Source organism: Macaca mulatta, chromosome X (genome assembly GCF_049350105.2).
Source record: "Macaca mulatta isolate MMU2019108-1 chromosome X, T2T-MMU8v2.0, whole genome shotgun sequence".
NCBI lineage: Eukaryota > Metazoa > Chordata > Mammalia > Primates > Cercopithecidae > Macaca > Macaca mulatta.
This window is the reverse complement of record NC_133426.1, coordinates 37,834,760-37,850,043: the sequence shown is the minus strand read 5'-3', so window position 1 is coordinate 37,850,043 and position 15,284 is coordinate 37,834,760. Positions and strand designations below refer to the sequence as shown.

Here is a 15,284-nt window from a genome sequence, read left to right as displayed (position 1 = left end):
GTTTACAAAACCCTTCATGATTTGGCCCTTGCTTACCTCTCTCTAACGTATCTATCCTCTAATCACACTCAAAATTTCATTCCTCTAAAAAAGCCGTAATCTTCCTCACCTCCAGATCCTCCTATTTGTAAGACTCTGCCTGGAATACTTTCCCCATTTCTCCATCTCCCAATTCCTAAGTATCCACAGGGATCTGCTTAAATGGCTGACTCCTAGTTTAGCTTAGCTATCTATGATAAACTGAATCATGGCTCCCAGAGAAGTCCATGTCCTTATCCCCAGAACCTGTGAATATGTTACCTTAGATGGCAAAACTTTGCAGATGTGATTACGCAAAAGATCTTGAGATGAAGAGATTAGCCTGGATTACATGGGTGATCCCAATGTAATCACAATGGTCCTTATAAGAGTGAGGTAGTAGAGTTAAAGTCAGAAAAGCAGGTGTGACGACACAAGCAGAGGCTGAGGTGATAGGCTTTGAAGTTGGAGGAATAGCCACTAGCCAAGGAATGCAGATGGCCTCTAGAAGCTGGAAAAGACAAGGAAAAAGATTCTCCTGCAGGCTCCAGAAGAAATGCAACCTGCTAACACCATGATTTTAGTCTCTCAAGAGTCATTTTGGACTTTTAACCTTCAGAACTCTAAGATAATACATTTGTGTTGTTTTAAGACAATATGTTTGTGGTGATTGGTTACAGCAGCAATTGGAAACTCATAGTATCTATTCAATACATTTTCATACTTCTCTTACAGTAACACTGTATCAGTTGGGATAGGCTAATACAGCATTATTCAAAGTGTGGGTTGCAGACCAGTGCAGATCTGTAAACTTACGGGTTTGCAATTATATAAGTAAAGAAATTGAGAATAAGCATTTAGAAATGTTTATAGCAATTTGACAGAGTAATTTTAAATCTGTTGCATCTAATGAAAATTTATACTTGAATGTTTATGTATTTCCTGTCTCATTTATCTGCTAATTTATTTAAATTGTATTTTACGAAAATACTATTCTATCCAGGTTGAAAATAAAAGTAACAAACAACCTGATCCTTCACCACAGATATTTTGAGCAATACTGGGGTAGAGTATGTTGTGACACAAATAACTTGCAAATTGCAACAGCTTGTAACAGCACAGGTTTATTTCATATTTCTTGGTCATGCTATGTATCCCTCAAGAATCCAGGCTGTTTAGGTAGCTACCATCTTGAACACTGCCAGTTGCCACACCAGAGGGAAAAAAGAGTTCTGAAAGGTCTCATTCTAGGAGTTAAATGTCCTGGCCTGGAAGTGAAAAGCATTATTTCTACTTACTACTTACAACTCCTTAAACAGAACTGGTGGTCACTTAGCCCTACCCAGTTACAAGGGGGCCAGTAAATGGTATCCTACCATCTGCCTACAAGAGGAAGAAATCATAAATATTTGGTGAACAATGCTAAGGACTATGCCAAGCACTCATCATGCTGATTTAAAATGCTGATTTTAACCAACATGCATTGGTTTTCCCTGCTAGTGTCTAAGCTCTGTGGGATATCTCATTTTGTCTTGATCAGCCCTGTATTCTTAACACCTCACAGCTCCTGGCACCATAGTAGGTATTTGAAAATATTGCCAAATGAATAAATTAATGAATTCAATGCAAAATACAACATTTGAGAAGCGGTGCTTAAAATGGAAATTGGAATATAGCCCCTCACCACAAGGCCTGACAAGCAAAACTAAAGACTCCTCAAAGGGCTTCTGCAATACTTGCATACATCTCTTTGTTTGCAGGAGAGATTCATAAATATTGTTGGCAACAGTTGGTCCCTTAGATCATCAATGACAACTATAGGCTCTTCACCTAAAAAATATACACATACATTCTAATGACAAAGGGAGGTAATTTCAGGGGTTTATAAACTGTGGTCACCCGAGGGCTTATGGTCCACAGGGTAAGCACTGCTAATACAACATCTTCAGAATAAAAGACTGACTTTGTGGACTCTCTCAGAGTTGGTGTTGGAGAAAGTGTGGGGTAAGGGAAAGGGTGTGGGCTTTGGAAACTAATGGAATTAAAATTCTACTCCCTGAGAGAATAACATAGACGTGCTACTTTGTCTTTGAATCTCAGTTTATCCATCTGTTAAATGGGCATATTAATATCTACTTCCTGGGTTTGAAGTGAATATTAAAATGAGTTAATGTATAAAAAGTGTCTAGCACAATGCCTGGCACATAACAGATGCTCAGAAAATTTAGACCCCTCCATCCTTTCTATTCTTACTGAAGTTAAGCAATACGTCGTTAAAATGCATCAGTCCAATACAAACCTCCATTCCCTTTGATTCACAAAATACCCAGAGGTCTCTGGCTTCCTAGACTTTCTATTAATAATTTATAAGTCTTAACAATTTCTTAGAAACATCATAATTTTTAATTAATACAATTATTAATAATACTAATATCCTTTTTATATGTGATGGCATGCTTGAAGGTTCACAACACAAAGGCAGTGAAAAGAAAACTCAGGATACAAAATTACTTATGCAGTATGGTCCCAATTATATTAAAAGAAATATACACACACACACACACACACACACACACATATGTATTATAGAAGAAAAAATGAGAAAAATAAGCCAAAATATTAAGTCTATTTCTGGATAGTTATAAGTGTATTGTAATATCTTCTTTATAATTTTATTTATTTATGTTTTTACAATGAATACATGTTACATATAAAATCAGTTTAAAAACACAGCAAATGGCATTTCTGTCAAAAATATCTTATAGCCATATTACCTCTGCTTCATATGTCATGATACACAATGCATATATCCACTGATTATCAATAATTATCATGCTAGACTACTGAACAGGAGAAGAACAGTATGAGTGCCATATAGTTTTGAAGTTAATAAATCTAGTTCGTAAAGTAATGTTTAATTCACAAAGACATGTTTAGTCTGAAGAAAATATAAAACCAAAGAACAGATAGAATGAGTTATAGAGCTTATAAATGTTCATGCAGTAAACATGTATAAAACCATGTGTCAGAAACTATGTGGGGCCAGGCACTGTGGCTCAGGTCTATAATCCCAGCTCTTTGGGAGGCCAAAGCAGGTGGATCACCTGAGTTTAGGAGTTTGAAACTAGCCTGGGCAATATAGTGAGATCTCATCTCTGCTATAAATACAAAAGTTAGTTGGGCATAGTGGCACGCACCTGTAGTCCCAGCTACTTGGGAGGCTGAGTAGCTACTTGATCCTGGGAGGTGGAGGGTGCAGTGAGCCAAGATCACATCACTGCACTCCAGCCTGGGCAACAGAGTGAGACTTTGTCTCAAACAAACAAACAAACAAACAAGAAACAGAAAAAGAAACTATGCTAGATCTAGGGGACACATTCATGAAGAATGCATAGGTTCTGTTTTCAAGGGGCTTCTCTCTATTTTCTATTATTTTCTGGTGGAAACAAACATAAACATAAAATCACGGTTTCATAAATCCCAATTTTGGCTTCGAGAACATAAAGGAAAAAACAATTAGGAAAAAAAAAGTGGTCATTCTAGGTTGTAAAGACAGCAAATGTGAAAAAGTCATAAGAACACAAAACTAGTCCAGAAGAAATAGTGACTAACTCCAGGTCTGGGGTCTGGGTTAATATTGGAAAGCTAAGAGAAAGGGGGATGTCAGAGTGGGAGGAATTTGGCATCCAAAGAATATGGACTTTATCCAGTGTTTTTCAAACTGTATCTTCAGGAATGTTTTCTTACGAAACACAGCGAAAGAGGCTGAGTGGCCAAGCCTGTGGCGCCGATGCCTGCTTCAAACAGAGCAGCTCCGTTTTCATCTGTTCTATAAGTTGGATTTCCTGGTAGGATTTTACTTGAAGAAAGAATTCCATGACCTTAAGAAGCCTGAAAACTGTTCTCATGCCATCAAGCTGTTGAATGCTTTAAAGCTAAGGAATAGCACAATCGTATTTGAATTTTAGATTTGTTTTTTGAAAGACCAGCACTCAGTGACTGGATGAAAGAGAGGGGAAAGGTCAGGTAGACAAAATGAGGAGGCTCCTGCAGGAGTGCCAGGGAGAGATTAGGAACTAAAGCCGTGGTAGTGGGAAGGGAAATAAGAGTCATTTTTGAGATGTTTTAGAATAATCTCAATAAGATCCAGTGACCTTCTAGATGTGGGTGGTATGGAAGAGAAAAGAGAGCGACTCTTTGCACCATGGGGAACTGCAAAGTTTCTTAAATTTTAGTCTGCATAAGAATACCTAAGTAGATTGTTACAAATAGATTTCTGGGTGTCTATCTCCAGAGAGCCTGATTCAGTACCACTGGGGTAAAGCCTAGAAATGTTGATGATAATACTGTTCACAGTGATGGAGAGTACAAGACAAAAAAAGCTGAAAGAGAAAAAAAATAATTAATTGCAATTTAGATATGTTGAGGTCCAGGTACTTATGATGCAACAACAAAGAACTGTCCAGAAGGGCATTTAGAATAGGAAACTTCCAATAAACTGTTTATAGTTTATCAGATGTCTATACTAGAGGTATTTAATTGGGAATCATTGGTGCCTAGATGGTGGATGGTGGCGGATGCCATGCAAGCAAGCGAGATTTCCAGGAAGAGAAGTGAAAGGGGCAAAAGATAGAATCATGAGAAGCAACAATATTTAAAGAATGGACAGAGTGTGGCAGGCCAGGACTCACTAACGCAGGCCTCCATAACAACTGTTTCAGCACTGACTGAGTGGTGAAGGTAAATATTAAAAGCTGATAGAGCCAGTGCCCTTACACAAAGGCTAGAAGGTCACAAAAGCCCACCAAGAGTTTTGCCCAGGCCTTTCCTGGGCCTTGAAGCATGGCAAGATAATGAAGGAATTCTTAACAGGACCCTTTTAGGATTAAACAAACTTTATTGGCGGGCTGAAGAAGCTCCCCAGACCTCCACAAACAAGTTTATTGGGGGTCTGAAGGAACACCCCAGATCTCTATGATTTAGCAGGAGACAAGATAAGGGTAATCACCCCTGGAACATGGACCCATTTAGATTAAGTAAATTTACTGAGGCTCCAGAGGAAGGTCTTCAGGACTCAGAAGAAGTAAATCACTTCTTCTAATCTAATTTTTTGACTTTGTAATTTTGAGTTGTACTGGAGATATTTTTCAGCTGTACTCAGTTACAGAAATAAACTTCCTTCTTTCCCAGCTTATCTGAATCTCATTATTGGACCATGAGAATAAGCAGCCTGGTCTTCGGTTTGGTCCAGGAACAAGAGGAATAAATGAGATGATGAAAGAGACTGAAGAGGGATGATCAACAGAATGGGAGGAGCAGTTAGTTAAGTCTAATGAACTGGGAGTCAAGTATATCACACAGAGTCAATGATGTAGGTCATTGCTAAGTTCAGATTTCAACTAAACAATCAAGTAAACTGTTAACACCTCCAGCTGCAAGAAGTGTCACACTAAACCCAGAATCTCTGAAAAAGGCACCATATCAATACATTCAGCCTATCCAGTGTTATATTACATCTTCCTTGGCCTAACGTTCTAGGTTTCTAATGATATAAATTAGTAAATCCTGGAATTATTTTGGTGTATAATCTAATTCCATCCAGGTCAGACTTTGTACTTGTTCCCCTGGAGCATGCTGAAAGCTGACCACGGTTGCGGGCCTTGTGGCAATGGGGATTGGTTGGAAGAAGGAAGTGGGTTTTGAGAATGGATAACCTCTTGCGTCAAAAAATGACAACGACAAAAAGATTGGCTGAAAAATTAACCATTAGTTAGGAGATCTAAAGTTGTCATAGACTAAGACATAAGGAAAAAATAGTTCAAGATGGATGTCTGAGAGGATGCTCTGCAATAGAGGCTTGTGGTGCAGGAGACCACCTGAAACCTGGAGAATTTTGAAGTCATGCATATTCAGGCATTAACATAGCATAGATCATTTTTGTAGGATTCAAAGTGAGTTAGTGTTGGAAAATAAGCAGAAATGTCTTCATATATGAAGGCATATGAAATGCATGGTCAGACAGCTCTTGAAAGTTCAGTGCTCTGAACAAACACCTTAATGTAAGTAGCTTGAAGGTGAGTGTAAGAAGATACAATATTCTACCTGTAAGTTTGGCGAACCACCATCCAATCCCAATTAACCAAACTCTCTATATGGATTGCAGATTACTCTTAGGGAATCTTGCTTCCAAGATCATAGAGACATGACCTAACTGAAAAGGCACGAGGGTCTTTTGTGGACACCCACCCATGCTATCACTAGGAGAGTAGCTTGAAGCTCTAGGGAGATGTATTTTTAAACTAAACATGAAGTTGACCCTCATCTGCCCAGATCTCTCCTCTAGAAGAGGAGTTATACATAAACATAGCCAGCTTGCTGCCCCTTATACTTGGTTAGGATTCCTATAAGTCTGATGGATAATATGTCTGCCACATGTAGCAAGGAGCTGTGGAGAGTAAGATGAACAACATTTCTGCTCCTTAAAGGTGGCTTTCCCCCATGGTCTGTATTAGAGGTTGGCAAACTTCTATTAAGGAACAATGAGTAAATATTTTAGATGTTTTGTGCCAAGAGCCAAAACCATAGCTTTTTTGTGGATAATTATGCATCAATCAAGAAAATAAATGTCTACCAATATTTTACCGATGACATTAAAAATATAACAATAATAATTGAGTACAGTTATTTCGTAGCATAACTCTACTAAAGAGAAGAATGGAATTTTATGGCACATAACATCTAACTTAAAGTGAGCATTAAAATTAATGATAGTAGGTCTAGTCCATTCCAGACCTACTGAATTTGAATCTAAATTTTAACAAGGTCCCCCAGTGATTTGTACCTTAAAGTTCAAGGCCATTCTGGTCTAGAGTTTCTTAATACTTTTTTGGTTTATATTTTTTATCACTTTAGAGAAGATAGTGAAAGCTGTGGATCCTAGAAAAAGTTCACAAATCATTTGAAGTTCATTCAGGACTCCTACAAGGTCTGTGGCTTTGAGGTTAAGACCCCAAGGATTCTGTTGACACGCCCGCCCAGGACAAAAGTGTTCTGAAATTAGATTGTGGTGATGGTTAAACGCACTGTGAATAGACTAGAAAAAAATTAAAAACCATTGAATTGTACACTTCAAATGGGTGAATTGTATAGTATGTACATTATATCTCATAAAAGCTGCTTTTCAAAAAAATAGAATCTCTGAGTTTGTGTTCTATGGGTTTTTTTTTTTTTTTTTTTTTAACGTCCTATGGGGTTCCAATGGACACCTCAAGTGGAGAATTGCAAAGAGTAAGGTTTGGATTCAGGAAGCTCTAAGTTCAAATCCCAGCTTTGGCACTTACTATGTTACAGAAACTAAGTTACTTAACCTCTCTGAACCTCAGTTTCTTTTCACACAGGGTGGAGATAATAATAGAACTAACTTCACGACGTTTTGAGGAGGATCAAAAGGAACTTCTAATACAAAATTCCTGGAAGATTCCTCGTCACATGCACTTTTTTCATGTGAAATGGTGGGATTCCTCAGATATCAAATGCAAAACCAAAAAATAATTATATGCTTCACATTATTCAAGTCACAATTAATCACACATGTCATATTATCCATGTTGTACTATATTTTCCACTTAAATGTATATTTTCTGCTCCATTGTTATACTTGCCTTAATGCTTTTTCCTTATGGGTCATGGTAATAATGGTAGTGAACACTCAGCACTTATATACAAGTTTCAGGCCCTGTTACGAATTCTTGGTTTATACATATGAACAGTTCAATCTTTACATTGTGAAAGGAAAATAAATCTCTGGACCCCAAAATCCCTAAGCCGAAGGGAAAAGTCAAGCTGGGAACTTCACCGGGCAAACCCACCTCCCATTCTATTCCTAAATAAGATACCTACAAAGATAAAAAAGCTACATACCTTCCTCACAATTTTCTCACAGGGAAATATCTTGTGGACAAAGGACAGAGAGAACTCAAAGTCATCCCTCTGTCACAAGAGACAAATACGTATCTGATTGCTTCCTTTGCCCTATTTTTTCACTAAGGCAGACCAAGGCATACGTGACTATTCCTGTAAATTGTACTTATCAAAATCTCAAAAGAATGCAACCATTTGTCTCTTCTCTACCTATGACCTGGAAGCCCCCTCCCTACTTAGAGCTGTCCTGCCTTTCTTGACTGAACCAATGTTCATCTTACCTATACTGCTTGATGTCTCTTGCCTCCCTAAAATGTGTAAAACCAAGCTGTGCCCCAGTCACCTTGGGCACATGTCGTCAGGACCTCCTGAGGCTGTGTCATGGGCTCATCCATAACCTTGGCAAAATAAACTTTGTAAATCGATTGAGACCTGTCTCAGATACCTTTTGGTTTACAACATCAATCATTTGATTTAGATACTTTCACTATTCCCGTATTACAGGTAGAAAACCAAGGCAGAGGGAGGTTAAATAACTTGTCCAATGTTAACACAACTTGTAAGTGGTGAAGCTAGATTCTGACTAAGGGGTCTGACTCTATTGACTGTGTTCTTGACCACTATAATATACTGTAGAATTAAATATACATACATATAATATATATGTACACACACAACAATATTATATATAACATAATATACAACATAACACATAGGGGTGTGTGTGTGTTTAATTTTGTGTTGGTCAAATTTATACCAGTGCCCAGCACTCCCGAAAGAGTTTTATTATATGACAGTGTAAAGAGGATGTAGGATACAACATCAGAGCAGATTGCCCTGACTAAAGAAAGAAATAAAAGCTGCAGCAGTGGTCAGAGTGTGGAGAGGGTAGAGAGGGAAATGAGAGAGGGGAGGGCCTGATGCTACCTGGCTTCTGTGAGCAGGAATAGGGGGAGCTAAGCTAGGAGAGGAGGAGTTGGTGGTGGTTGAGGGACTAGGAGGACTGAGGGGGCCAGTAGATCTAGGGACGTTGAGTAATGATGAGGGGCCCAAAGAATGCAGGGTCCCCTTAAGAAAAGATCATGGAGAGGAAACCAATCAGTGAGATGCTGGAGACAGGGTGAGGTCAGTGACAGGTTCACAGATACCAGTATAGATTGGGTGAGTCTGAGAATTGGGAAGAAAGGTAAAAATTGGTGCAGCAGGAAAAAATATCCCATGAAGATGCTTTTGAAAGTTACTTAAGCTGACCAAAGTGACTCTGGTACAGAGCAGGAACTCTGGTTTAAATCTTGGCTCTAACATTTCTGAGAAACATGACTGAACCTCTGTATGCCTTGGTTACACAGAAAACACTTGAATAGTTCTTGAGTCATGGTAAATCCTCAGAAAGTGTGAGCCTTTGCCATTATTATTAGGGGCAGTACTGAACCTACATTTCATGTTTGCTGACCCAGGTTCAATATTTTTCCCAGTATAAACAGTGAAAGATTATCACTAGATGTTATTCTCATTGTTCAGGAACCTACTGTATAGGTCTGACTTGAGCCAATATTTAGTTATATCCTATTGTGCTTAAGTATAAAGCCAGACATATGACTATTATTCACAAGAACAATAATCAGATGGGAATTCACTTGAAAGAAAATCAATAGCTGTTTGGTTGCTGTGTATAACTGATTTAGAAATAACCTTCCTGTGTTTGGAGTTCAAACTCTGTAACAGTCAACAAAAGTAATTAGATGGCAACTGTGAGTAGTTCAAAGCAAGTTAAATTCTTCCTTCTTGAACATGGCTAATGCAAACAGGACATCCCAATCTATATTTTTTCCATATTACTGTCTGGACTTCCTTGTAGTTAAGATCAATAGTATTCTCCCTGTGCTGGTCTCTCAATTAGTGGGAAGTGATTCTTCATCACAAAATGTTTTTTTAGTAATATCTAGTTCTAGTCAAAATATGCAACTTAAAAATTACACATTTGTTTGTGGCCACAGACATCTTTGGATATACCATTATCTGTTAAAAGTTGGGAAAAATGCCTATTTTGCAATAGGCTCTTACTACTTTGTTTGAAAATTGATCTTTGATATAATGTCACTTGATTTAATGAAATCAATTTCAAAAATTTTAATCATATACTGATTTTAATGTAAGTTCACACAAGGGACTGAAGACTATTGTTGTACATAAATAGCTCTTAGGGGGATATATTAATGGATTTGTCTATACTCTGCTGCTTGTATTAAGTAAACCTGTTTGATATGATCGCTCTTGTTCTCTGTTTACCAAGTGGGCTGTTGCTGAACTTTCGTTTTTATAATCCAGATAAAAGTATATTTGGATTTAAAGTTTATATTTGAACCTAGAACATCATTATCTGATGGCTACTTTCCAAGTTTGATTTCTCTATTGCACACCCCCACCTCCCACCCCAACTCAACTATATTTTCTGGAAAAGTCTACCACTTCCATTCTTAGTAAACATTGTCAATGTTAAATGGTTGTTTAAATTATATTATTTGGTCTTGAGGATTTTACTTGCTTTACAATGATATGTATCTTATAGTTGTTTTGTATTCATTTTCTTGGTTTCCCTCCAAGTCCTGATATTCTCTTGGAAATATTTTTTGACTGCACAACACCAAAACAAAAATGCTACTGAAGTCTATTTACATGAACCAGACGTGTTCTTATTCATTTAAATGAATCAGACATGTTCTTATTGTAGGAACAGAGTGTTTCCTGGCATTCTGTTAGAAAGATTAAATCAAATTAGCCTGGATAAGTCAACTGTTACAAAAATTGGAAACTGCTAAATTAAACTTTAACAAGAGTTACAAGTGGCACTGGGCCTTCTTGGAAATGAAAAAAGTTATTAAGTGTTTGGTGAAGGTAAATTTGATTTTAATATTCTTATTCAGTGAAGAAGAAAATGAACTAAAAGTCTATTAAGTTATTTTTGTAGCTAACGCTTAGAGAAAAGTAAAAAAAAAAAAAAAAAAAAAAAAAAGTCCCATTAAACTATGGAGAGAGAACATTTAAATGAACAAGAAGTAGTTAAAATAGGAAATAGAAAACAAACATAGCAACTCCAAAAATTGAGCCTGAACTTTTGAAATAGTTAGCAAAGACAAAGATGGAAACTCATACATACCCTAGAAAATATCCACACGGGTAGCAGCAGCAGTTAAGTACATGGGTACAACATCAGTTAAGTACAGGGCAAAGCAGTATAATATACTCTCTAGGAAACAGAGGGCATCAGTATTTGAGACCTTTGTTTGATGTTCAGATACAGAATAATGGATGAGAAAAACCAGACTCTTCTTGCACAGCATTACTGGACACTGGATTACTTAGTGTAAATCTTATGTAAGTAATTTTTATCAATTATGAAAAATATGAAACATTTATTACCACTTCTCAAGGAAAACTGGAGATGCAACAAGTAACAGCAGTCTAGGACTCCAGAGCATGCCCTCTTAACCAGATTCTAAAACACAGAGTTGCTGATATGATAGCACTCAGTGGTTGAGAAAATTGGCTCTGGTGCTGGGCTGCTTGGGTTTGAAATCTGGTCCAATTACCAATTAACCTCTGTGATCCTCAGTTTATTCTTATGTAAATGGTAGTGGCGATGATGTTGATGATGATGATGTTTATCTCATGAGGTTCTTGTGAAGATTAAATGAGTTAAAAAATTTAAGGCACTTAGAACAACCCTTAGAATATTCTAAGTAGTATTATTATTATTTTTCTTTCTGACATGAAACAATCAAACAAACTAATCTCCAAGTGTATTAGTAAAAATACACACCCTAGGCAATAATCCTATAAATTGTGAGGAATGACATTTCTAAGGGCCCTTGTCCTCTGAAATGCAATAAGCGTATGCTTGTTAAAGAGAGGGATTTCTAGAATATAGAGGACAGTTGAGTCAGCTTTCTCAACATTTGGACATTTAATTGCATACTGACATTTTGATTTCATGATATACTGACATATTTTACAACACAAAAGGGCAACAAAAAGAAAATGTGTCTGAAAGACTGTTATCCCCATTTTTGTGCCCCAAATGGTCGCTCAGAACGATTATACCTCCATCATTTGCTCAGTTCTGTCCCAAATGGCAAGATCTATCTTTTATTTTTTTAATCTGAATCATGAGGGATTCATCTAGGTACATGTGTCCAGTCTGTAGCTCTGTGCTTGCATCCTTGCTGTACCTAATCTTCATCTGGTGGCTCAGTTCTAATACCTGGCTTTCACCTCGTAACCACACTTAGCCTCATAGACCCCCACTACCTCTTCCACATTTGCAGAGCACTTACTATGAGCTAGGCACTATTTTAAGTATTTTACATTTACTAACCCTTCTAATCCTACATCACTACTATCAGTAGAAACTATTGTTATCTCCAATTGACAGTGAGGAAACTCAGGAACAGGAAAGCTAACTAAGTTTTCTCAATTTCATGCAGCTGGTAAGTAGCAGAGCTGAGATTCAAACTCAAGTCATCTGACCGCAGAGTCAACACTCTTGTCCCCAGGGCAATATTATGTCAATAGTGAAGACCTGGGGCTCTGGTCTCTGCTCCTGAGTTATTCTTCCAGCAACAAATCTTACTTTAATATTTGTATAGTGCTTCATAGTTCAAAATGATTTCATCTCCATGACCATATTTGTTCCTGTGGCTACTATATGAGATAGGATGAGTCTGAGGAAACTGTGGTTCACAAGAGTACACAGGGGGCAGTGAATGGTAGAATCAAAACTTAAACCTGGCTCTTTGGCTACATTCTTTTTACTATCCCCATGATTCTGGGGCTTAGAAAACGAAGATATCCATGAGGTGTGGACTTTCTGATGGAGATGGGGCCTGACCAAAACCTTGAATTGTAGGTAGCTCTTAGACTGAGGGAAAAAAGGATGAGGAAATAGAGAATAAAAGAAAAAATAATAGAAAAAGGAGATGAGAGAGGATGGCTTCTAGATACATTATAATTAAATAAATGAATGGACTTGGTAGTGGTTCGGATATCGAGAGCAAAGGAAAAGTTAGAAGCAAAATTGACTCCAAGGTTTCAAATGTGAGAAACGAGGAGACCGTTAATGCCATTCACAGAAACAAATGAAAAGAAAGGGGAAGTGGTTTGACATAAAGCTGTGAGTTTGGCTATAATCATGATGAATATCGAGTGATCCTTGGACATACAAGTGGGAAAATGTATAGCAGATGGAAAAGATAAGATGTGGAAATGGATGTCTTAGAGGTATCCACTTAGAGGTGATATTTAAAACTAAGGGTTGATAAGAAGTTACAGAGAAAGGAAAAACGTAATAGGTTATAGGCTAAATAAATGCTAAACCTTTGAGGGAAACCCAAACTTAAGGAAGAGAAAATGAAAAATAGACAAGAGGGGAAGTGGTAGAAAAGAAGTTGAATAAATAGTATAGAGTCATGGACAACAAGGAAAGAGAAAATTTAAGAACTAGGAATTGATCATGTGTGTCACATACAGTCAAGGGAATTAATAAGATGAGAATTTGGAAAAGTATTCCTTATAGCCCTTATCACACTTGTAATGAAGTATTTGGGTGAGTTAACGTCCTTCCTAACTAGACTGGAGGTACATAAAGGCAGACTTAAGTGTTCCCTGCTGTAACTTCAGTGCTCAGCAATGCCTGATGCATATGTGTCACTAAATAAATATTTATTGAATGGATGAATGAATAAATAAATAAATAAATGTACTTGGATTTCCTAGCAGCACTACAGGTGACCCTTGGAAGTACAGTGTCAATAAAGTGATCAAGATTGATTTTATGTCATAGAGGAATTTGAAAGAAAGATTTTAAAAGAGAAAGTGAGGCAGTAGGGTATGTTTTATTAATCACTTCTTAGAGAAATGTTTTTGTTAAAAGGAGAGAGAGACCAGATCAAGTGAATTTTCTATCCTAGTACACTACATATTTATTATATTTTGTTCCTCTAAGAGCTCCTCCCTATTTTAGATAATCTTCCAGAACGTAAGGTAGCCACAGCAGTTGCTAACTCCGCAAGTAATAGAAGCACCATCTGCTTTTTTGCTGTCTTCAGTAAAATCAAAAGTCCATGGGCTGAGTATGATATTAGATGTAGAGAAACAGAGGTAAAAGGAAATGATGATACTCCCCACAGAAAGAGATAACCAGGAATGGAACCAGGTTGAAGAGAAGTTCTGTGAAATCATGGAAAATGTGTGAATGTATATAGAGGGGTGAGAGAGAAAGAAGATGAGAGAGCACATACAAGTAAGATATGAATGTACAAAAGCATATTTACAAGTAGATTATAAGTAGAATGCATTAAAGATGATTAGCTAAGTGCTTATGTAGGCTGGCAAAATAGTCATAATATATATCATCATATAATAGAGCTTAAGTAAAATGAACTGCTCATTTTACATATTAAAGCTGCATTTCCTTTTCCTTCCCTTAACATACTAAATAATAATGCGGAAGTAATTTCAACAAAAATATTAAATGTGCCTCCAAAAGAAAAGAGGTAGAAACTCAATAATTTTATTCACCAAACCTATCAGAAGACTTTAATGAGTCTGAAAAAATAGAAGGATAACATAGCTAATACCCAAACTTAAAATAGCAAAGAATTTCAGGAAATCATAAATACATAGAAAAAGCATGATTCAACAACTAAAAGACCAGTAAGACATTTTCTCAGATATTAGTTCCCCACATGTAAATATGCATGTATATGTGGGTATGTACATATATACTGAGGGATGCAAGGACCAATTTAAGGATTTCACTAGAGTCAAATAAAATGGCTTCATGCATTTAAGACCTAGGGTATGAATTGTAACACTTGTGTGTGTAAGCTGTTGTCCAAATAACATATAAACAACTTACTATAAAATGAAAAAATTAAATACTTAATTCCTGTGTTTAAAATACTTTTCAAGGAGGCTACTACTTAAGTAGCCTAAATGCATTATTACATGTAAACAATATTTTATACTATTTTGAATTGAATGCTATAAATATATAACTCCTGTCTTCTCCAGGCATATGCTTTTCTCCAAGCATACACATATACTTGGAACAAACAGAAGTTATGTATTAATAGTTGTAAAATTACATTTTTCATTTAAATGAGGAAGATAGTATTGGTAATTAAAACAATCTATATTAAGGATAAATTTTTTAAACCCTGATGCATCTTTTCAGAGTATATTAGTGTTCACAGTTAATATCTCATTTCTGTAAGCTGTTGCAATATCATATTCATGTTGAAATTATTCCAGGGTTTTCAGACTTTATTAATCCTTCTACTGAACAT

At 36.7% G+C, this 15,284-nt stretch overlaps 1 protein-coding gene across 11 annotated transcripts in view; it reads right to left on the bottom strand.

Moving 5' to 3' along the window:
* Window positions 1–15,284, bottom strand: part of SYTL5 (synaptotagmin like 5) — a 242,248-nt gene that overhangs the window by 117,498 nt on the left and 109,466 nt on the right. The window lies entirely within an intron of this gene.